The sequence below is a fragment of the Oncorhynchus mykiss genome, chromosome 30 (assembly GCF_057628025.1).
Source record: "Oncorhynchus mykiss isolate SJ-2025 chromosome 30, ASM5762802v1, whole genome shotgun sequence".
Lineage (NCBI taxonomy): Eukaryota > Metazoa > Chordata > Actinopteri > Salmoniformes > Salmonidae > Oncorhynchus > Oncorhynchus mykiss.
The window spans coordinates 17,345,001-17,369,694 of record NC_143051.1 but is presented as its reverse complement, the minus strand read 5'-3'; the positions used below and the strand labels follow the sequence as shown (position 1 = coordinate 17,369,694).

Sequence of the window (24,694 nt, the reverse complement as noted above, 5' to 3'; positions counted from 1 at the left end):
TGCGTCTGCCTTAGCGTTCTGGGAACCTGGTCTCTAGGACAGGGTGAAAACAAAACGGGTAAAGAACATGGCCCATCTTGCCTGGCGAGGGTTCAGTCTCCTCGCCGCCCGGATGTACTCCAGATTGTAGTGGTCAGTCCAGATGAGAAAAGGGTGTTTAGCACCCTCAAGCCAATGTCTCCATGCCTTCAGAGCCTTGACAACAGCCGACAGCTCCCGGTCCCCCACATCATAGTTTCGCTCCGCCGGGCTGAGCTTCTTTGAAAAGAAAGCACACGGGCGGAGCTTTGGTGGCGTACCCGAGCGCTGAGGGAGCACGGCTCCTATCCCAGCCTCGGACACGTCCACCTCCACTATGAACGTCAAAGAGGGATACGGATGAGCCAGCACGGGAGCCGAGGTAAACAGAGCCCTCCGGTGACCAAAAGCCCTATCCACTTCAGCCGACCACTGCAGTCACACCTGTCCCCCCCTTCAGCAGTGAGGTAATGGGAGCCGTTACCTGACCAAAGCCCTGGATAAACCTCCGGTAGTAGTTGGCAAACCCTAGAAACCGCTGCACTTCCTTTACCGTGGTGGGAGTCTGCCAATTACGCATGGCTGAAACGCGGTCACTATCCATCTCCACCCCTGAAGTCGAAATGCGGTACCCTAGGAAGGAGACGGACTGTTGGAAGAACAGACATTTCTCAGCCTTGGCGTACAGGTCATGCTCCAACAGTCAACTAAGCACCCTGCGCACCAGGGACACATGCTCGGCGCGTATAGCTGAGTATATCAGAATGTCGTCGATATACACCACTACACCCTGCCCATGCAGGTCCCAGAAAATCTTGTCTACAAAGGCCTGGAGACTGATGGAGCATTCATCAACCCGTACGGCACGACGAGGTACTCATAGTGCCCTGAGGTGGTACTAAATGCCCTCTTCCACTCGTCCCCCTCCCGGATACGCACCAGATTGTAAGCACTCCAGAGATCCAATTTTGTGAAGAAGCGCACCCCGTGCATTGACTCTATCACACTGGCTATGAGAGGCAGCGGGTAGCTGTACCTCAGTGATTTGGTTGATACCTTGATAGTCAATGCACGGGCACAGACCTCAATCCTTCTTCTTCACAAAAAATACACTCGAGGAGGCGGGTGAAGTAGAGGGCTGAATGTACCCCTGCCCTGGCATTGAGACATATTTTTCCATAGCCACCGTCTCTTCCTGTGACAGAGGATAGACGTGACTCCTGGGAAGTGCTGTGTCTACCAGGAGATTTATCGCACAATCCCCCCCCCCCCCCGTCGATGGGGTGGCAATTGAGTCGCCCTGTTCTTACAGAAGGTCGAGAGCCAGTTCGGCATATTCAGAGGGGATGCGCACGGTGGAGACCTGGTCTGGACTTTCCACCATAGTTGCACTGTCGGAAACCCCTAAACACCTCCCCGAGCACTCTCTTGACCATCCCGTGAGAGAATCAATAAGGAAAATACTAATTCTCTCCTTGTGACCCTCCTGCGTAACCATGCCCAGTGGAGCGGTGGCCTCCCTAATTAGCCATGACTCTAATGGTCGACTATCTAGGGCGTGCACAGGGAAGGGCATATCCACAGGAACAATGGGGATCCCTAAACTTTGGGCAAATGCTCTGTCAATAAAATTCCCAGCTGCGCCTGAATCTACAAGCGCCTTATGTTGGGAATACGGGAAAAACTCAGGAAATGTATAAACAAAAACATGTGAGCAACAGGGGGCTCTGAGTGAGCCTGGTGCTGACTCACCTGGGGTGACACGAGAGTGCCCTGCCTGCTGCCTCGACTCCCAGAGGAACCTCCCCAGCACCGACCAGCAGTGTGGCCTCTGCGGCCACAGATGGTACAGGGAACAGCCCCTCCTCCGGTCGCCCTAAGCGCAGCCCCTCCCAGCTCCATGGGCGTCAGAGCGGTGGTGCTGGGGGATGGAACTGACAGGCCCCGATCCAGACGTCCGCGGGTAGCCAGCAGGTTATTCGGCCGGATGGACAGGTCCACCAGCTGGTCAGACGTGAGAGGGGTGTCCCTGCAGGCCAACTCCTGACGGGCGTCCTCACGCAGACTGCACCGATAGTGCTCGATCAGGGCCCTGACGTTCCATCCTGTGCTGGCGGCCAGGGTCCGGAAGCCCAAGGCGAACTCCTGTGCGCTCCTCGTCCCAGATGGAACAGACGTTCACCCGCCACTCTACCCTTAGTCGGGTGGTCAAAAACTGCCCGACAGTGGCGGGTGAACTCCGCGTAATGGTCCAACACCGCTTCTCCTTCCCCCCATACGGCGTGGCCCACTCCAGGGCATTCCCTGAGAGACAGGAGACGAGGGCGGACACGCTCTCACGTCCCGAAGGAGCCAGGTGGACGGTCGCCAGGTAGAATTCCAGCTGGAGTAGGAACCCCTGGCATCCGGAAGCCGTCCCCTCATACTCCCTCGGGAGTGCGAGCCGAATCCGACTGGGACCGGGTGAAGGAATGGTGAACAGTGGTGCCTGTTGTAGTGGAGGCGCTGGAAGAACTTTTCTCTCCCCCATCGGTCCATCGTCTGCAGCACGTGATCCATGGCGGTGCAGAGACGTTGCAACATGGTCGCATGCTGCTGGACACGCTCCTCGACCGCCAAAGGGGGGTTGTGTGCTCCTGCTGACTCCATTTTTGTGGTGCGTGATTCTGTAGTGGTCTGGGTGTAGCTGGTGCAGAGGAGTCAGGCGCAGGACAGCAGAGATGAGTAACACAAGTAACTTTACTTAAATATTACAATAACATGTCGTAATACTGAGCCCACAATAACGGACCGAACATACATAAAACAATCACGCACAAAAACCATGGTTAAATAATGAACATGTAATTGGAGAATTGAAACCAGGTGTGTAAAACAAAGACAAAACAAATGGAAAATGAAAAGTGGATCGGCGATAGCTAGAAGGCCGGTGACGTCGACCGCAGAACGCCGCCCGAACAAGGAGAGGGACAGACTTCAGCGGAAGTCGTGACAGAAGGTATGACGTGCACTATAACTGCCAGATAATTTTTGTTCTTTTATTTTACTTTATTGGTACTTTCTTTGTGTTCCTACAATAAAAACAAAGTATATATTTAAGTATTCATACCCCTTGACTTATTCCACATTTTGTAGTGGTAGAGCCTGCATTCAAAATGTATTACATTGATACACACTACCCCATAATGACAAAGTGAAAACATGTTTTTTGATTTTTTTGCCAAATATATATACACGATGAAATGCAGAAATATCTCATTTACGTAAGTATTCACATCCATGAGTCAATACAAATTAGAATCACCTTTGGAAGTGATTACAGCTGTGAGACTTTCTAGGCAAGTCTCTAAGAACTTTACTCACCTGGACATTATTCTTAAAAAATATACACTACCGTTCAAAAGTTTGGGGTCACTTAGAAATGTCCTTGTTTTTGAAAGACGAGTATTTTATTTTTTGTCCATTTAAAATAGGTGTACAAGACGGAGTATCTACAAAGGCGTACAGAGGCCCATTATCAGCAACCATCACTCCTGTGTTCCAATGGCACGTTGTGTTAGCCTTTAAAATGATAGACTTGGATTAGCTAACACAACGTGCCATTGGAACACAGGAGTGATGGTTGTTTATAATGGGCCTCTGTACGCCTTTGTAGATACTCCGTAGAAAATCAGCCGTTTCCAGCTACAATAGTAATTTACAACATTAACAACGTCTACACTGTATTTTTTATCAATTTGATATTCTAATAGACAAAAAAATTTGCTTTTCTTTCAAAAACCAGTGACCCCAAATTTTGAATGCTATTTTGAACGGTGTGTGTTTGTATATAACTATGTTAAGTTGTTGTTGGTTATTGCTAGACAGCCCAAAGACTTGCCATAGATTTTCAAGTAGATTTAAGTCAAAACGGTAACTGGGCCACTCAGGAACATTCAATGTTGTCTTGGTAAGCAACTCCAGTGTATATTTGGCCTTGTGTTTTAGCTTATTGACCTGCTGAAATGTGTGTCAGTGTCTGTTGGAAAGTAGACTGAACCAGGTTTTCCTCTAGGTTTTTTCCTGTGCTTGGATCAGGATGCATGTTTTGGAATATTTTATTCTGTACAATCACTGCCATTTAGGTTAGTATTGTGGAGTAACTACAATGTTGTTGATCCATCCTCAGTTATCACAGGTATTAAACTCTTAACTGTTTTAAAGTTACAATTGGCTTCATGGTGAAATCCCTGAGCGCTTTCCTTCCTCTCCGGCAACTGAATTGATACACCATCCAAAGTGGATGGATGCCTCACACTTTGCATCAAATCCATAATTTGCAAATAAATTCATTAAAAATCCTACAATGTGATTTTCTGTCATAGTTGAAGTGTACCTATGATGAAAATTACAGGCCTCATCTTTTTAGGTTGGAGAACTTGCACAATTGGTGGCTGACTAAATACTTTTTTGACCCACTGTATGCTATATTAAATAGATTTGTGACTTTATAAATTGTAGATGTTCCAAAGGCATGCATCAGCAGTTTGTATGCGTGAAAGCCCCGAGATGGTAAACGTGTTTATGTTTAGTTAACGGTCAATTACCGTGAGACCGGCAGTTAATTGCTGACAAAAGTTAATGACCGCCACAGCCCTAGGTTTGAATACTTTCTGAAGGCACTGTATATAACAACATGACTGACTCGAAGACACCAGCATGCAGTTTGGCTGCTGGTTTCAACCTAGAAGCAATCCGTTTTCCGATTTGGCCCAGCTGCCAGTTAAGACTCACTAATAGTAACCCTCTCACTTTGCATCAAATCCAATTTTATTGGTCACATACACATGGTTAGAAGATGTTAATGTGAGTGTAACTAAATGCTTGTGCTTCTAGTTCCGACAATGCAGTAATATCTAACAAGTAATCTAACAAATTCACAACAACTACCTTATACACACCTGTTAGCTGCTTCCATGTTGCTCGTCAGTGAAAAATCCGGGGTGAAGTGTCCCCTTGTTACATATCTAGGATCAGCTTCCCCTGGCCGAATCCGAACCTTAACCATTAGTGGGGGGAATCCTAAACTGACCCAAGACCAGTGCCTATGGGCAATGTCACCCTAGTCCCTGTGTATGGGTACTGCCTGGCCAGTGAACAGACGCTCACTCGGTCCTACAGACTCCTGGGTTTGTCTGGAAAACGGCAGACTTTACAAAATGACGGATGAGACAGAGTTGCTCTAACTATGAAATACTGTAACACTGTAACCTCGCAGTCTGTCTTTGAGAAATGGGGGCAAGTCTGGGGGGAACCTCTCACAGCATGACACGTGGACCTCAGGGGAAGCTTTGTACTGTTGTGCCATCTGTTGACAAGCTCAGAGGGCAGAGATGGATGGATGCCTCTGTAATATTTATCTTTGTCATTTAATAATGAGGAGTGTGTCTGCCTGTTCTCTCTCAATTCAATTCAAAGGGCTTTATTGGCATGGGAAACATATTTTTGTATTGCCGAAGCAGGTGAAATAGATAATAAGCAAAAGTTAACAATATAAAAGGAAGAGTTAACATTACACTCACAAAAGTTTCAACGGAATAGAGGCATTCCATATGTCACATTGTGGCAATATACAGTGTTGTAACAATTTGTGAATAGATAAGTACTATTGTTTTCGAGGTCTTTGTGGATCTGTGTAATCTGAGGGAAATATGTGTCTCTAATATGGTATACAGTGGGGCAAAAAAGTATTTAGTCAGCCACCAATTGTGCAAGTTCTCCCACTTAAAAAGATGAGAGAGGCCTGTAATTTTCATCATAGGTACACTTCAACTATGACAGAAAATCACATTAGGATTTTTAATGAATTTATTTGCAAATTATGGTGGAAAATAAGTATTTGGTCACCTACAAACAAACAAACAAGATTTCTGGCTCTTACAGACCTGTAACTTCTTCTTTAAGAGGCTCCTCTGTCCTCCACTCGTTACCTGTATTAATGGCACCTGTTTGAACTTGTTATCAGTATAAAAGACACCTGTCCACAACCTCAAACAGTCACACTCCAAACTCCACTATGGCCAACACCAAAGAGCTGTCAAAGGACACTAGAAACAAAATTGTAGACCTGCACCAGGCTGGGAAGACTGAATCTGCAATAGGTAAGCAGCTTGGATTGAAGAAATCAACTGTGGGAGCAATTATTAGGAAATGGAAGACATACAAGACCACTGATAATCTCCCTTGATCTGGGGCTCCACGCAAGATCTCACCCTGTGGGGTCAAAATGATCACAAGAACGGTGAGCAAAAATCCAAGAACCACACGGGGGAGATCTAGTGAATGACCTGCAGAGAGCTGGGACCAAAGTAACAAAGCCTACCATCAGTAACACACTACGCTGCCAGGGACTCAAATCCTGCAGTGCCAGACGTGTCCCCCTGCTTAAGCCAGTACATGTCCAGGCCCGTCTGAAGTTTGCTAGAGAGCATTTGGATGATTTGGGAGAATGTCATATGGTCAGATGAAACCAAAATATTACTTTTTGGTAAAAACTCAACTCGTCGTGTTTTGGAGGACAAAGAATGCTGAGTTGCATCCAAATAACACCATACCTACTGTGAAGCATGGGGGTGGAAACATTATGCTTTGGGGCTGTTTTTCTGCAAAGGGACCAGGACGACTGATCCGTGTAAAGGAAAGAATGAATGGGGCCATGTATCGTGGGATTTTGAGTGAAAACCTCCTTCCATCAGCAAGGGCATTGAAGATGAAACGTGGCTGGGTCTTTCAGCATGACAATGATCCCATACACACCGCCCGGGCAACGAAGGAGTGGCTTCGTAAGAAGCATTTCAAGGTCCTGGAGTGGCCTAGCCAGTCTCCAGATCTCAACCCCATAGAAAATCTTTGGAGGGAGTTTTGCCCAGCAACAGCCCCAAAACATCACTGCTCTAGAGGAGATCTGCATGAAGGAATGGGCCAAAATACCTGCAACTCTGTGAAAACCTTGTGAAGACTTACAGAAAACGTTTGACCTCTGTCATTGCCTACAAAGGGTATATAACAAAGTATTGAGAATTTTGTTATTGACCAAATACTTATTTTCCACCGTAATCTGCAAATAAATTCATTAAAAATCCTACAATGTGATTTTCTGGATTTTTTTTTTCAAATTTTGTCTGTCATAGTAGAAGTGTACCTATGATGAAAATTACAGGCCTCATCTTTTTAAGTGGGAGAACTTGCACAATTGGTGGCTGACTAAATACTTTTTTGCCCCACTGTATATATTTGGCAGGAGGTTAGGAAGTGCAGCACAGTTTCCACCTCGTTTTGTGGGAAGTGTGCACATAGACCTGGCTCTCAAGAGAAGACAGGCTGCCTACGACGGCCTTTCTCAATAGCAAGGCTATGCTCACTGAGTCTGTACATAGTCAAAGCTTTCCTTAATTTTGGGTCAGTCAGTGGTTTGTATTCTGTTTATGGCCAAATAGCATTCTAGTTTGCCCTGAATTCTTTCCAATGTGTCAAGTAATTATCTTTTTGTTCTCTCGTGATTCAGTTGGGTCTAATTGTGTTGCTGTCCTGGGGCTCAGTGTGGTGTGTTTGTGAACAGAGCCCCAGGACCAGCTTGCTTAGGGGACTCTTCTTAAGGTTCATCTCTCTGTAGGTGATGGCTTTGTTATGGAAGGTTTGGGAATCGCTTCCCTTTGTGGTTGTAGAATTTAACATATATTTTCTGGAGTTTGATAATTAGCGCTGCTCTGCGTGCGTTATTTGTTTTTTTTACATGGTACACGGAGGGTATTTTTGCATAATACTGCATGCAGAGTCTCTTCTTTGGTGTTTGTCCCATTTTATTTGGTAAATTCTCGCTTGGTGAGCAGACCCCACTCCTCACAGCCATAAAGGGCAATGGGTTCTGTAACTGATTCAAGTATTTTTAGCCAGATCCTAATTGGTATGTCGAATCTTATGTTCCTTTTTATGGCATAGAATGCCTTTCTTGCCTTGTCTCTCAGATGGTTCACAGCTCTGTGGAAGTTACCTGTGGCGGTGATGTTTAGGTCGAGGTATGTATCGTTTTTTGTGTGCTCTATGACAACAGTGTCTAGATGGAATTTGTTTTTAAAACTGGAAATTACTGTCAGTTCCCAGGTCTGACAGAATCTGTGCAGAAGATCTAGGTGCTGCTTGGTTGGGGACAGAAGCATCAGATCATCAGTAGACATTTGACTTCAGGTTGTAGTAGGGTGATGCCAGGTGCTGCAAACTGTTCTAGTGCCCTTGCCAATTCATTGATATACATATTGAACAGAATTGTGCTTAAGCTGCATCCCTGTCTCACCCCACGGCCTTGTGGAAAGTCATGTTTTTTTGCCAATTTTAACTGCACACTTGTTGTTTTTGTGTACATAGATTTTATAATGTCATGTTTTTCCCCCAACACTGCTCTCCATTAATTTGTATAGCACACACTCATGCCAAATTCAGTCAAAAGCTTTTTTGAAATCAACAAAGCATGAGAAGAATGTGTCTTTCTGTGTCTTTGGTTTATGGCTCCCAGTTACTGACACTTGGCGAACTCTGTCTGTGTGTCTATCGATGTGGCGATTCATCTGAATCTGTTCACAGATCATCTGCTGGCCATTCCAGTTTAGAACGAAGCCATAAAAACGGCTTCGGTTAGATTTTGTATCTCTTGTTGCCATGGGGATTTGGCGCACGGGAATACCTGTTACATCCCTTCGTCTTTATTCAATTACAGCAACATCTGTGGAAGTTGGCTAATCCCTTACACACACCACACACACTTGTGTCTGCTTGGTGGGACCGACTGCAGCATGTAGATAGATGGGTGGTGGGAGGTAAGTGGCATTTATCATGGATTTATCATCTTCCACAGTTGCTACTCAAGCTGAGCGGACAGTCTTTGGTATGCGTCTCAAATGGCATTCTGTTCCCTATGCAGTGCACTACGTTTGACCGGGGCCCATAGTTCTGTGGTCAAAAGTAGTGCACCAAGTAGGGAATTGGGTGCCATTTGGGATACATCCGGTGCTTGGGCCAACACTGCAGCTGGACTGGAGAGCACCTCAAGGTATTTTCTTTTCTTATTTTGCTGAACTGGAGTTGTCTCTGTCACTGACTGTCACCATCGTTGGCCAGCCAAGCCCCCACCACATCTGCAGGCCACCTGCTGTGGAACTTTGTCACGGATTCTCAGATTCTGCCCTCCCCAGAGCGAGTGTCTACAAACAAGGAGTGACAGTGCTTTTGATGCCAGCAGCAGCACTGACCGCTCTAATAGTCTAGGACTGGTTGGCTGGCTGGCTGGGCTGGAGGCCTGTGTGTTGCTGATCTGGTGGTCTATTTGTCTGGGGGGGTAGAACTGAGATCTGTCTAACTGGTCTGTATGCATTTATGAATCCAGACCGACAGACAGTGTATATAGATTGAAGCACAGTGAACTTTATGAGGTGACAGGAGGAAGGAGCTGCAGTAGAAAAACAAGATAGCGGGGTCTGTCTTTAGACCTGAGAGGGAGGAGGGTGAACGGACAAGAATAGTGGAAGGTGAGCCACCACTTGCTGTTGCTGCATCATGTGATCTGATCCATTTCCTGTACAAACATGCCTAACAACCTCTATATATAGTGTTCTTTGGTAATCTGTTACTCAGAATATTCATGAGGCTACCCAGAGTCGGGCGTCTTGAGTTAAACAGCCTGCCATGTGAAACATGGGTCTGTTGTTCCGTCTGCATTCACAGCATCATGACAAATGAATGCTATTTGATGACAACATAATGACATACCTGTTGCAATGAGAGCTCAGCTTGAAGCACAGCAGAGGCCTCACTCTTTATGTTTATGCTCTTGCTCTCTCCTTTTCCCTTGCGCTCTCGGTCTGTCTCTCTCTCTTTCTCTCTTTCCCTCTGTCCTTGCCACACACATTAGTATGAGTTACATACAATTAGCCCAAAAAAAGCAACAATTATGGCGTTTTTTTTAGATTCTCTTTATGTTCATATCCCAAAATAGACCCGAGTTCAATCGCATGAAACTGCTGTACCACAAGTGGAGGGTGTGAGTCCCCTGAGCAGTGTAGTGTAAGCTTTACTAGAGGAATGAATAACAGCCCTCTGCAAACCCTAATTAAGGGTTTAGTCTGGCTGATGCAGAGGGATGAAAGGCCTATATTGTATCTCAAATGGACCTCTATTCCCTATCTAGTGCAATAATTTTAACCTGGGCCCATAGGTCTCTGGTCAATAGTAGTGCACTAGATAGGGAATAGGGTGCCATTTGGGACGTGTCGAGGGCCAACCCTCACAGCAGTCTGGTCGGAGGGGGAGGCGGGCATTGTCTCCTCGCCAATGCAGATGCGGGCATTGGGAAGGCTGTGATTTAGGTCGATATGAGGGGAATGGACTAGGATATGTCTGAGCGAAGGTTTGTGCATGGCAAGGGGGGATATCCTGAGAGCATGGGCTTTGTAAAGGCAGGCGTATAGATATGGGAGGAGGGTAAAGCACGCATAATGCCAGTATGCAATAAGTGTCAGCTTCCTCACCAGTATACATTATCATTTCCCTGACCCTAGCTAGGCCCCACACAGATTGAGCTATGGGCAGAGATGGATGGAGTGGAGGGGTGTTAATGGTACTAGCTGTTCAGTGAGCGGGATCTGCAGGGGGTGATGAATAACACAGTGGTCCTGATACTCCTGGCAGCAGGGATGGGGATACATGGGGAGCTCTGTGGGATTCAGAGGGGGAACTGTGCTTTGGTAAAATCCAGGCTTCGCTGGAGGTGGGTGGTGAGCCACAGCTGGGGGGCCAGGGAGGGGTAGGAGGACAGCTGGCAGGAAGAGAGGGTATCGGTGTGTATTCCTATTGGTTTGTGTGTGTTCCTATTGGTTTGTGTGTGTTCCTATTGGTTTGTGTGTGTTTCCACAACCACTTTGCGCATCCATGTGAGGAAAAATCACAGTAGCTTCTTTGTTCCCTTCTCCATGGTATCCACTGCTGGTCACAGAGTGGTTCTCTGCCTGGTATCCAGTGCTGGTTACTGAGAGAGAGTGAGGGATCTGCACTGTCATTCCTCCACCCAGTGTGTGTCCTCTGAAAGAGGTTAAGGGAGGCAGTGCAGTAATGCACAGTCATGTGTATAATGTTACTGCTACTGTGGAGCATGTATTACTGCCTGTGATCATAGTCATCACGACTAACTATAATTGTAGTAGCCTGCCTCAGTTTTATTCTAAGACAATTCTGCATCCCAAATGGCACCCTATTCCCTTTATAGTGCACTACTTTTGACCAGGACCCACAGGGCAGGAGGACCCATAAGGCCCCTGGCCAAAAGTAGTGCACTATAAAGGGAATGGGTGCCATTTGGCATGCAGCCAAAGGTTATTGTTAAGAGTGTATCTTCCATGCTCCATTTTAGATTTATGGACCAATGAGAGGAGGCGTTTTGCTCAAGTGAAGATGTATAGTAGCTCTTGGGTCTCCTGGAGAGAAACTGTTGCTGTGTGAATCCTCCTGCATACCAAGGTACACCGTGAACTGAAGAGTCTTATGAGCTTTTTAGGGTGTGTGTTTGTGTGGTGAGGATGAATGTTACCTTCTCCGTTGCCTTTATCATGACAACTCCTGAGCACTAATTAATTTTTCTCAAGGCTGTGTAATAAACAGTGTTCTTTGACTTACTTTCGAGATTAATAAACACTTCCAGGTCTCCCAAGGGTGTTGAGGCCGACAGTCTCTGACTGTATTTCTGAAGTATTTAAATTAGGACATGTAAAAATAGCAGCAAATCAATCCCAAATGTTCCCCGGTCAGGCTCTTTCTGGTCTCAGTCTAGGGTGACATGGTACAGTATGTCTTCAGCACTGCCTGAGTGACAGACTGACTAGGCTCTTTCTGGTCTCAGTCTAGGGTGACAGACTGACTACATGACTGACTACATGGCTGACTACATGGCTGACTACATGGCTGACTACATGGCTGACTACATGGCTGACTACATGGCTGACTACATGGCTGACTACATGGCTGACTACATGACTGACTACATGACTGACTACATGACTGACTACATGACTGACTGACTGGCAGTGAGAGTCCCTAAAAAGAGGGCTTAAACTTCAAGTGTGCACACAAATCTCATCATTAGACCCTGGTGTCTGTTATTTGGATTTTGATACGCATAAAACACCATTAAAGTTGGAGAGGGATTACTGCTGCTGAACTATGATATTAAATTTAGTCATAACATGGATGGACTCCCAGATAATAATTGTTGTAATGATAAGGCTTCGCTGCACGGTGCACTGTTGTTGCAGAGTGCCCTAGAGAATAAGACGAGTGTCGTCCGGGTTAGGGGACGGTTTGGCCGGGGTAGGCCGTCATTGTAAAATAAGAATTTGTTCTTAACGGGCTTTCCTAGTTAAATAAAAAATAACCTAACCAGGTCAAACAAACCTGACCCATCTTACAGGCGCAACATTTTTATCTTCCTGCAGCACATCGCTGGAACCACATTTTACATTCATAAACCATGTTGTGGACTGTTCTAAAACTACTTGCGTGTCGTTAACCATTTGTTTACACTTTTGTTCAGACATGTAACCTCATTAGCTAGTTGGCTTATAGAGCTGACCCCATTTTAGGTGAGTTGTTGGTTGATAGGCTGTTGGTCGCCCGAGATTTCTTTAGTTGAGCAGTAGCAAAGAAATGTAATAAATCATGGATTTACCTGTCTGATTCACGCCTGTCTGAGTGGACTGATCCATTATGGAGGCTTTGGGGATGTCACAGTCCATCACTCTAAGACATGTGCTACTGAAATTGTATATGGTTAAGGACAATGGTGCAACACAAATAAAAATGATATTATTATATAACATGCTCTTTCTCCCACGTTTCATTGCGTTCCCTGTCTGCGGTTCGGAAACACATGTGCGATGTTGAATTGGCACCTTTTCCTAGACCATGCTGCTATGTGTATAAAGAAAAGTTACCCAGCATATTGGTGTTGAGAACAATGAGGCAGATACAGCAGCAGAATGAGGAGAGGAGAAAACAGCCCTTGTCTTATTGTCTAAGAAAATTGAGGAGAGAGGAAACCCCAACTTAATTAGGTCTATAGGCTATTGATTAACTGTTAAATGTGCCTGGCTTTATAAGTCATCCATATACATATGCATTACCAAAAGTATGTGGACACCTGCTCGTCGAACATCTCATTCCAAAGTCATGGGCATTAATATGGAGTTGGTCCCCACTTTGCAGCAACAAAAGCCTTCACTCTGCGGGGACATGCTTCCATTCAGTCACGAGCATTAGTGAGGTCAGGCACTGATGTTGGGCGATTAGGCTTGGCTTGCACTCAGCGTTACAATTCATTGCAAAGGTGTTCGATGGGGTGGAGGTCAAGGCTCTGTGCAGGCCAGTCAAGTATTCCACACTGATCTCGACAAACCATTCCTTTATGGACCTCGGTTTTTGCATTGTTATGATGAAACAGGAAAGGGCCTTCTTCAAACTGTTGCCACAAAGTTGGAGGCATAGAATCGTATAGAATGTCATTGTATGCTGTAGCATTGATTTCCCTTCACTGGAACCATGAAAAACAACCCCAGATCATTATTTCTCCTCCACCAAACTTTAGAGTTGGCACTGTGCATTGTGGCAGGTAGCGTTCTCCTGGCATCTGCCAAACACATGAAATGTTATTGTTCACATACACATGGTTAGCAGATGTTAATGCAAGTGCAACGAAATGCTTGTGCTTCTAGTTCCAACATTTACAATAATATCTCTAACAAGTAATTTAGCAATTTCTCAATACCTACCTAATACACACATCTAAAGGGGTGAATGAGAATATGTACACAGAAATATATGGATGAGCGATGGCCAAGCAGCATAGGCAAGGTGCAATAGATGGTATAAAATACAGTGTATATACATATGATACGGCTAGTGTAAGATATGTAAAATTATTGAAGTGGCATTGTTTAAAGTGGCATTGTTTAAAGCCACACTGTCAGTGTGGGTGGACCATTTCAGTTTGTACGCCGAGGAACTTTCCACCTTCTCCACTGCTGTCCCTTCGATGTGGATAGGGGGGTGCTCCCTCTGCTGTTTCCACGAATATCTTATTTTGTTTTGTTGACTGAGAAGTTGTTTTCCTGACACCCCACTCAGAGTGCCCTCAGCCTACAGGGAAGAGGTGTCTTCTTCGTTGTTGGTAATCAAGCCCACTCTGTTGTGTCGTCTGCAAACTTGATGATTCATTTGGAGCAGTGCCTGACCACGTGGTCGTGGGTGAACAGGGAGTACAGGAGGGGGCTGAGCACGCACCCTTGTGGGGCACCAGTGTTGAGGGTCAGCGAAGTGGAGATGTTGTTTCCTACCTTCACCACCCGGTGGGCGGCCCGTCAAAGTCCAGGACCCAGTTACACAGGCAGGGTTGAGACCCAGGGCCTCCAGCTTGATGATGAGCTTGGAGGGTACTATGGTGTTGTTGAGCTGTACAGTCAATGAACCGCATTCTTACATAGGTATTCCTCTTGACCAGATGGGAAAGGGCAGTGTGATGGCGATTGCATCGTCTGTGGACCTGTTGGGGCGCTATGCAAACTGAAGTGGGTCTAGGGTGTCAGGTAAGGTAGAGGTGATAGGATCCTTGACTAGTCTCTTAAAGCACTTCATGATGACAGAAGTGAGTGCTACGGGGCTGTACTCATTTAGTTCAGTTATCTTTGCCTTCTTGGGTACAGGAACAATGGTGGACATCTTGAAGCATGTGGGGACAGCAGACTGGGATAGGGAGTGATTGAATAGGTCCGTAAACACACCAGCTAGCTGGTCTGTGCATGCTCTGAGGACGCGGTTAGATATGCCATTTGGGCCAGCAGCTTTGCGAGGGTTAACAAATGTAAATGTTTTACTCACGTTGGCATAGTCCTCGTTAGCGGGCCGTGATGGTGGCACTGTATTATCCTCAAAGTGGGCAAATAAGGTGTTTGGAGGCGTGACAACGGTGTCCGTGACGTGGCGGGTTTTCTTTTTGTAGTCCGTGATTTCCTGTAGACCCTGCCACATATGTCTCGTATTCGTCCATCAGACTGCCAGATGGTGAGTCATCACACCAGAGAACGCATAGCAATGGCAGCAAGCTTTACACCACTCCAGCAGATGCTTGGAGTAGCTCTAACAGGGCAGAACTTTGACGAACTGACTTGTTGGAAAGGTGGCATCCTATGACAGTGCCACGTTGAAAGTCACTGAACTCTTCTGTAAGGTCCTACTACTGCAAATGTTTGTCTATGGCGATTTCATGGCTGTGTGCTCGATTTCATACACCGGTCAGGTGTGGCTGAAATAGCCGAATCCATGAATTTGAAGTGGTGTCCACATACTTTTGTGTATATGTAGTAGAGGTCGACCGATTATGATTTTTCAACACCGATACCGATTATTGGAGGACCAAAAAAGCCGATACCGATTTAATCGGCTGGTTTTAAATTTTTTTTTTTTTTAATGTATTTATTTATTTTTATTTTATTTTTTAAAATGTATTTGTAATAATGACAATTACAACAATACTTAATTAACACTTATTTTAACTTAATATAATACATCAATAAAATCAATTTAGCCTCAAGTAGATAATGAAACATGTTCAATTTGGTTTAAATAATGCAAAAACCAAGTGTTTGGAGAAGACGTAAAAGTGCAATATGTGCTATGTAAGAAAGCCAACGTTTCAGTTCCTTGCTCAGAACATGAGAACATATGAAAGCTGGTGGTTCCTTTTAACATGAGTCTTCAATATTCCCAGGTAGGAAGTTTTAGGTTGTAGTTATTATAGGACTATTTCCCTCTATACCATTTGTATTTCATAGACCTTTGACTATTGGATGTTCTTATAGGCACTTTAGTATTGTCAGTGTAACAGTATAGCCTCCGTCCCTCTCCTCGCTCCTCCCTGGGCTCAAACCAGCAACACAACGACAACAGCCACCACATCAAAGCATTGTTACCCATGCAGAGCAAGGGAAACCACCACCCCAAGACTCAGAGCGAGTGAAGTTTGAAACGCTATTAGCGCGCGCTAACTAGCCAGCCATTTCACTTCGGTCACACCAGCCTCATCTCGGGAGTTGATATGCTTGAAGTCATAAACAGCGCAATGCTTGACGCACAACGAAGAGCTGCTGGCAAAACGCAGGAAAGTGCTGTTTGAATGAATGTTTACTCGCCTGCTTCTGCCTACCACCGCTCAGTCAGATACTTAGATGCTTGTATGCTCAGTCAGATTATATGCAACACAGGACACGCTAGATAATATCTAGTATTATCATCAACCATGTGTAGTTAACTAGTGATTTATGATTGATAGTTTTTTTACAAGATAAGTTTAATGCTAGCTAGCAACTTACCTTGGCTTACTGCATTTGCGTAACAGGCAGTCTCCTTGTGGAGTGAAACGAGAGCGAGGCAGGTCGTTATTGCGTTGGACTAGTTAACTGTAAGGTTGCAAGATTGAATCCCTGAGCTGACGAGGTGAAAATGTGTCTTTCTGCCCCTGAACGAGGCAGTTAACCCACCGTTCCTAGGCAGTCATTGAAAATAAGAATGTGTTCTTAACTGACTTGCCTAGTTAAATAAATATTTTATAAAGGTGTAAAAAAAGAAATAATAATAATTAAATCGGCAAATCGCCGCCCAAAAATACCTATTTCCGATTGTTATGAAAACTTGAAATCGGCCCTAATTAATCGGCCATTCCGATTAATCAGTCAACCTCTAATATGTAGTGTATATCTACAGAAATAAGACAGATCCTGCTTCTGTTGCCTGTTTGTTTGTTTAATTAATACTGATTCCAGCCTCTCTGGTATTATTAATAACTTATTTAGTGTTTACACTTCTAAATTGTCTGAAATTATATTTATAATAACAATAAGTTAAATTTTTCTTGATATCCTTGTTATTACTTTATTATTGTTATTATTATTATTATTATTATTATGATTGTTATTATAATAAGTAATGTCATTATCATCAGTAGGCTTAGTATAGCAGCCTTGTATAACCACCAATGACCTGTAGGCCTAAGAGCGCATACTGTTTAATCTTGTTTAGAGGGCGCCGAAGAGGATGGCTGACAGTCTACATGCCCATAACCAATTATGCTATTTTTTTTTTTTTTTGCGTTGTTTGCAACTTATTTTTTTACCTTATTTTGAACATAATGTTGCTGCTACCGTCTCTTATGACGAAAATAACTTCTGGACATCCGAACTGGGAGTACAACAAACTGGAAGAAGCTTTTTCCTTTAACGAGTCCGACGAGAAAGATATACTGCTATCCCGGGAATAGCCCAGATCCCCGTCATTCGCGTGAAGAAAAGGAGGAAAAGAGGACTCTGATTGCACTGCCTTTTGAGAATCCGTAGGCGAGAGAGTAAACTCCCATTGCCATCAATTCTGCTTGCTAAAATGCAGTCATTGGGAAATAAAATGGATGACCTACGATTATCCTACATTAAGAACTGTAATATCTTATAATTTACTGAGTCGTGACTGAACGACGACACAAATAATATAGAGCTGGAGGGATTTTCAATGCACCTGCAGAGCAGAGAAGCAACATCTGGTAAGACAACTGGTGGGAGTGTTTGTCTTTTGTCAATAACAGCTGGTGCACGATGTCTAATATTAAAGAAGTCTCAAGGTATTTCTCGCCAGAGGTAGAGTACCTTATGATAAGCTGTAGACCACATTATCTACCAAGAGTTCTCATCTATATTATTCGTAGCCGTCTATTTATCACCACAGACCGATGCCGGCACTAAGACCACACCCAACCAACGCTAGGCCATAAGCAAACAAGAAAATGCTCACCCAGAAGTGGCACTCTTAGTGGCCAGGGACTTTAATGCAGGCAAACTTAAACCAGTTTTACCAAATTTTTACCACGTCACATGTGCAACCAGAGGGAGAAAGAAAAACTCTAGACCACCTTTACTCCACACACAGAGATGCATACAAAGCTCTCCCTTGCCCTCCATTTGTCAAATCTGGCCATAATTCTATCCTCCTGATTCCTGCTTGCAAGCAAAAACTAAAGCAGGAAGTACCAGTGACTCGCTCAATATGGAAGTGGTCAGATGACGCGGATGCTACTCTACAAGACTGTTTTGCCTGCGCAGACTGGAATATGTTCCTGGATTCATCCAATGGCATTGAGGAGTATACCACCTCAGTCACTGGCTTCATCAATAAGTGCATCGATGACGTCGTCCCCACAGTGACCGTACATACATATCCCAACCAGAAGTCATGGATAACAGGCAACATCCGCACCGAGCTAAAGGCTAGAGCTGCTGCTTTCAAGGAGTCGGACACTAATCCGGACGACTATAAGAAATCCTGCTATGACCTCAGACGAACCATCATACAAGCAAAACGTCAATACAGGATTAAGATTGAATCCCATGACACCAGCTCTGACGCTCGTCGGATGTGGCAGGGCTTGAAAACTATTACGGACTACAAAGGGAAACCCAGACAAGCTAAATGCCCTTTTATGCTCGCTTCGAGGCAAGCAACACTGAAACATGCACCTGCCGTTCTGGATGACTGTGTGATAACGCTCTCGGTAGCCAATGTGAGCAAGACCTTTTAAACAGGTCAACATTCACAAAGCCGTGGGGCCAGATGGATTACCAAGATTTGTACACAAAGCATGCGCGGACCAACTGGCAAATGTCTTCACTGAAATGTTCAACCTCTCCCTGAAAGTCTGTAATACGTACATGTTTCAAGCAGACCACCATAGTCCCTGTGCCCAAGGAAGCGAAGGTAACCTGCCCAAATGATTACCACCCCGTAGCACTCATGTCATGGTCCAAACACACCAAGACAGTCGTGAAGAGGGTACGACAACTCCTTTTCCCCCTCAGGAGACTGAAAAGATTTGGCATGGGTCCTCAGATCCTCAAAAAGTTCTATAGCTGCACAATCGAGAGCATCCTGCTGACTGGTTGCATCACCGCCTGGTATGGTGACTACTCGGCATCCGACCGTAAGGCGCTACAGAGGGTACTGTGTACGGCCCAGTACATCACTGGGGACAAGCTTCCTGCCATCAGGACCTATATACTAGACGGTGTCAGAAGAAAGACCCAAAAATTGTCAGACTCCAGTCACCCTAGTCATAGACTGTTTTCTCTGCTACCGCACGGCAAGCGATACCGCAGAGCCAAGTCTAGACCAAAAAGCTCCTTAACAGTTTCTACCCCCCAAGCCATAAGACTGCTGATCCATTGATCAAATGGCCTCCGGACTATTCCATTGTCCCCTCCCCCCCTCTCTATTTGTTTTGTACACGGCTGCTACTCTCTGTTTATTATCTATGCATAGTCACTTCACCCCTACCTGACTCTGTACCGGTACCCCCTGTATAGAGCCTCTTTACTTTTAATTATTTTTTACTTTAGTTTATTTGGTAAATATTTTCTTAAATCTTCTTAAGGGCTTGTAAGTAAGCATTTCAAGGTGAGGTCTACACTTGATGTATTCGGCGCATGTGACAAATAAAGTTTGATTTAATACCGTAATTTACTTAAGCCTATATTTAAATACTTACAGGATATAGGCTACTGTGTCAATCAATCATTCATTCGTTCATGTCATCACACATCATACGAAACATTTGTGATTTGAAATGCAATGAAGCATTTTAGTTTTTAAAATAACCAACTGACCCATGAATAGTTAGCGTGAACAATAGGTTACATAAACTTCCATTTCGGCAAATGCATGCGACTATTTTTAGGCTTTGCTGTAATAAAGGCTTAGAATTTATTTAGTGTTTATATTGTTCTCTCTCTCTCTCTCTGTGCCGCTCTCTCTACTGGTTCCTACAACATAATAAAAACTCAGGACTCAGGCTTTGGGCTCTGGTCAAAAGTTGTACACTTTGTAGGGAATAGGGTGCCAGATTCAGACTGTCTTCATACAAGGCTAGAGGCACATTCAGGTGTTGTTATACAGTGCCTTGCGAAAGTGTTCGGCCCCCTTGAACTTTGCGACCTTTTGCCACATTTCAGGCTTCAAACATAGATATAAAACTGTATTTTTTTGTGAAGAATCAACAACAAGTGGGACACAATCATGAAGGGGAACGACATTTATTGGATATTTCAAACTTTAACAAATCAAAAACTGAAATTGGGCGTGCAAAATTATTCAGCCCCTTTACTTTCAGTGCAGCAAACTCTCTCCAGAAGTTCAGTGAGGATCTCTGAATGATCCAATGTTGACCTAAATGACTAATGATGATAAATACAATCCACCTGTGTGTAATCAAGTCTCCGTATAAATGCACCTGCACTGTGATAGTCTCAGAGGTCCGTTAAAAGTGCAGAGAACATCATGAAGAACAAGGAACACACCAGGCAGGTCCGAGATACTGTTGTGAAGAAGTTTAAAGCCGGATTTGGATACAAAAAGATTTCCCAAGCTTTAAAAATCCCAAGGAGCACTGTGCAAGCGATAATATTGAAATGGAAGGAGTATCAGACCACTGCAAATCTACCAAGACCTGGCCGTCCCTCTAAACTTTCAGCTCACACAAGGAGAAGACTGATCAGAGATGCAGCCAAGAGGCCCATGATCACTCTGGATGAACTGCAGAGCCGAATACTTTCGCAAGGCACTGTAGAAGCAGTACCTGTGCTTTTATCCTTTTGTTAATACCACCCATTAACTACTGTATGATTTTTCTGGGTGAATTTATGGAGATCATTCAATAAGGAACTGAGTGCTATAAAAAATAAAAAATAACATTGACTTTGGCTGACGATAAACTCAGTAGCACATTGACTGGGGATATTCCTTTCACCTCTCTTTGTTTTTTATTTACATTTTTATTTAACCTTTAATTGTTAGCGCCCACACACATACTGTAGGAAAATACTTGATTGATGTCATTTTTTCACTGGCCCATATATGATCTTCTGCTTGCTGTTCATAGGCTTGGCTACACCCCACGAACAACCCTTTAAACATGACATGCTATATTCAACAGTTTCTTTTTAAATCCTCAAGGCCTGCCAAAAGCTCACTCTCAGTTTTGTAAAGTGTTTGAGTGCCCATTTACACTTTTGGTTAGGGGCTGCATCAGTCATGTGCCCTTTAGGGCTGCATCAGTCATGTGCCCTATTGGGCTGCATCAGTCATGTGCCCTTTAGGGCTGCATCAGTCATGTGCCCTTTAGGGCTGCATCAGTCATGTGCCCTATTGGGCTGCATCAGTCATGTGCCCTTTAGGGCTGCATCAGTCATGTGCCCTTTAGGGCTGCATCAGTCATGTGCCCTTTAGGGCTGCATCAGTCATGTGCCCTTTAGGGCTGCATCGGTCATGTGCCCTTTAGGGCTGCATCGGTCATGTGCCCTTTAGGGCTGCATCGGTCATGTGCCCTTTAGGGCTGCATCGGTCATGTGCCCTTTAGGGCTGCATCGGTCATGTGCCCTTTAGGGCTGCATCGGTCATGTGGAATAATTAAAAATAGACTTTGAGCGTCAGTCCACTGTGGTTTTCTCTGCCTTCTGACGGGTAATTTTAGCCATTTGGGGAAGTTGCATCTTGCACTTTGAAACTTCAGATTCAGGCCCTGTTCGAAAGCTATAACAATGTATCTTCCTTTCTTTCCATTCCTTGAACAAATCCCAGATCTGACATGGCTGGATTGGTGAAACCTATGTGATAGAACCATTGCTTATACCTAACTATTTGTGTTATTACTAGCGTCCTGTCCAGTGTACTTGTAGATGAAGCTGCCTCACGCTACAGAAACAGGAGATGGGCTCCAGCCCTACGAGTCGTTCTGACTCAGATAAGGCTCACTGACACTTAATGACTTATCAGTTATTAGGCATTACTTACAGGTATGGGAGGAAGGAAGGAAAGGGGTGTTATTTGTTGTTGTTGTTGGTGTAAGTATTTGAACAAGGCCCTAGTCAGTACAGGAGATATCTGACCTTGATGCTACAAGCTCTAGGGCTCCAATATCACTATACTGAGAGAATGGGTGGTATGAATAAACAGATTCATTATTTATTGATAATGTAGTCTCCTAGGCATACAGGAAGCCACAGAATACAGCAAACTAAACATAGCTGCCTATTGTCGGGTTACTACAGTGGGTTCAACCAGGACATTCAGTCCAGTGGACTAGCCCCGGCATGCTTTTTGCTAGCACTGAGCTGTGTGTGCTAGAGAGAGGGTAGTATTGATTTGCCCTACAGAGTTACATGCACCGATTACACAATAGACAAAAATGGTGCTGCTAGACCGATTACTTAATGCATTGTTTTTTTCCCCCGACTCAAACCACTGTTTCCTAAACTGAGCTGTGCCATTAAGGGTTTATTAATAGAATGTTTTTATTTGAACAAATACCTGTTTTTTTTGTTTTTATTCGCCCCCTCTTAGAAAAGCCAACCACTTACAGTGGCGCACTGCACGACCGAGCCAGAGGGAGATAGATGGAGAGAGAAACAGAGATAAGGGTGAAGGGGTTTCTCCTTCTGAATGTAGTTTTTTTTCTGCTGTTGGTCCCACTTATTTCTACGCCTCCTGCTTCCACATACCACCACCTCCCTGTGTCCTCCTCCATACCACCACCTCCCTGTGTCCTCCTCCATACCCTCCTCCATACCACCACCTCCCTGTGTCCTCCTCCATACCACCACCTCCCTGTGTCCTCCTCCCATGGAACCAGTCCCCTGTTACCATGACTCCCACAGACCAACCAAAAAACCATTCATCCAGGGCCAAGGTCATGTGACCCCCCCCCCCCCCCCCCACACACACACACACACACACACACACTCATAGAGGGCTCGAGCCGAGCGTTAATTTTCTTTGTTCAGGGTGGCTTGCCCCCCCCGTTGGAGGATGCCCCCCATGATCTAAGGTCAGCAAGATTTGATGATGGTTGCTCAAGAGGAAGAGTGGGTCAGAGAAGTCACTACCACTTGATATTCCATGTTTCCCCCTCAAGTGCTTCTGGATGCATGTTTCTCCTGATGTTGTTCCATATGATGTAATGTTGTGTTGAGACTGAGAGAAATCGAAACACCACTGCGACACACGTCTCTAGAGCTCTGATGTTCAAGTGTTTTAAAAGACTTGCACACTGCCTTTCACACCTAGCAACATTGCAGAAAGCAAAATTGCATTCTGTTATTAGGTAGGGCTGTTCTTTCTTAGGATACGGATGGTAGTGAGGCACCCCTGTGTTTTCAGGACCTAACTGGCATAACGTCAGTGTGTTGACATGGTAGAGTGAGTGGTGTTGTGTTTTCAGGACCTAACTGGCATAGCGTCAGTGTGTTGACATGGTAGAGTGAGTGGTGTTGTGTTATCAGGACCTAACTGGCATAGCGTCAGTGTGTTGACATGGTAGAGTGAGTGGTGTTGTGTTATCAGGACCTAACTGGCATAGCGTCAGTGTGTGAACATGAGAGTGAGTTGAATTATGGGCAAGCGCATTATAAAGCATTAGTTAGACTCCTAAAAACACAGTAGTAGTCTACTGCCTTGGCATCCTGAGGCTCTATGAGGCTAATAAACATTGTCCTTTAATGTTATTTGGATGTGTTTAAACCCCCTTCCTTCTACTAATAGTAGAAATAGAACAAATCAAATGAAAACCCTGGAATGCGTAGGTGTGCCCAAACTTTTGACTGGTACTGTATCTCAATGTCTGTTTTGAGGGCTCTGAGTTTTTCCCGACGTGACCTGACTAAGAAAAATTCCAGACCCCAGTGATGAACTTCAGCTAGGCCTGGTGGTGGTTGTGGTTTGTCGAGGTATTAAGAGCTCACATTCCATATCACCGAGCTTGCTCCTCCTCAAACATGCCGGACCTCCTTTCCAAACCCCTTCACTAATCTCCCAGCTATGTAAATTACACATCACTGTTAGACTTAGAGCTGCAAACAGCAACAATAGCCTTGAGTCTTCTGGGCTGTGTAACAAATTGCACCCTATTCCCTACATAGTGCACTTCTTTTGACCAGAGCCCATATGGGCCCTGGTCAAAAGTAGTTTGTAAAATCATTGTAACTCTCTGTACCAGTGGAGGCTGCTGAGGGAGGGATGGCTCATAATAGTGGCTGAAACAGAGCAAATGGAATTGCATCAAACACATGGAAACTATGTTTGATGTATGTGTTACCATTCCACTCCAGCCATTACCATGAGCCCGTCCTGGACAAATGAAGGTGCCACCAACCTCCTGTGCACTGTACCGCTACGGGCTGAGGCGTTTGGTATTACCCGCTTTCCCTCTACAAATAAGAGCCGTCCTTTTGCGTTTCAGTAAATGTGGTTAGAATATTGAACTGTGGAACCCCTATGGAACTTTATTCCACATCAAGTAACTCATACAAGCAGTAAAATTACATAAAAAAAAACAGATAAAAATATACCTTATGGAACAGGGGGGATTGTGAAGCAACACAAAGATAGGCACAGACGCATTCATACAAACACACGATAACATACACACACTTACACATGGATTTTGTGTTGTAGAAATGTGGTAGTAGAGTAGGGGCCTGAGGGCACACACTTAATGTGTTGTGAATGCATTGTAATG

General features: G+C 44.7%; 1 protein-coding gene across 6 annotated transcripts in view; it reads left to right on the top strand.

The window, feature by feature from the left end:
* The window catches only part of LOC110488032 (engulfment and cell motility protein 1), a 212,112-nt gene that overhangs the window by 20,698 nt on the left and 166,720 nt on the right, over nucleotides 1-24,694 (top strand). For 2 of the 6 annotated variants that reach the window (XM_090227675.1, XM_090227671.1), the window contains exon 2: nucleotides 8,768-8,867. The exons of the other annotated variants lie outside the window; for them this stretch is intronic. The gene's annotated coding sequence lies outside the window, so the exon portion shown is untranslated. The remainder of the gene's footprint in view (nucleotides 1-8,767; nucleotides 8,868-24,694) is intronic. 6 annotated transcript variants of the gene reach the window in all.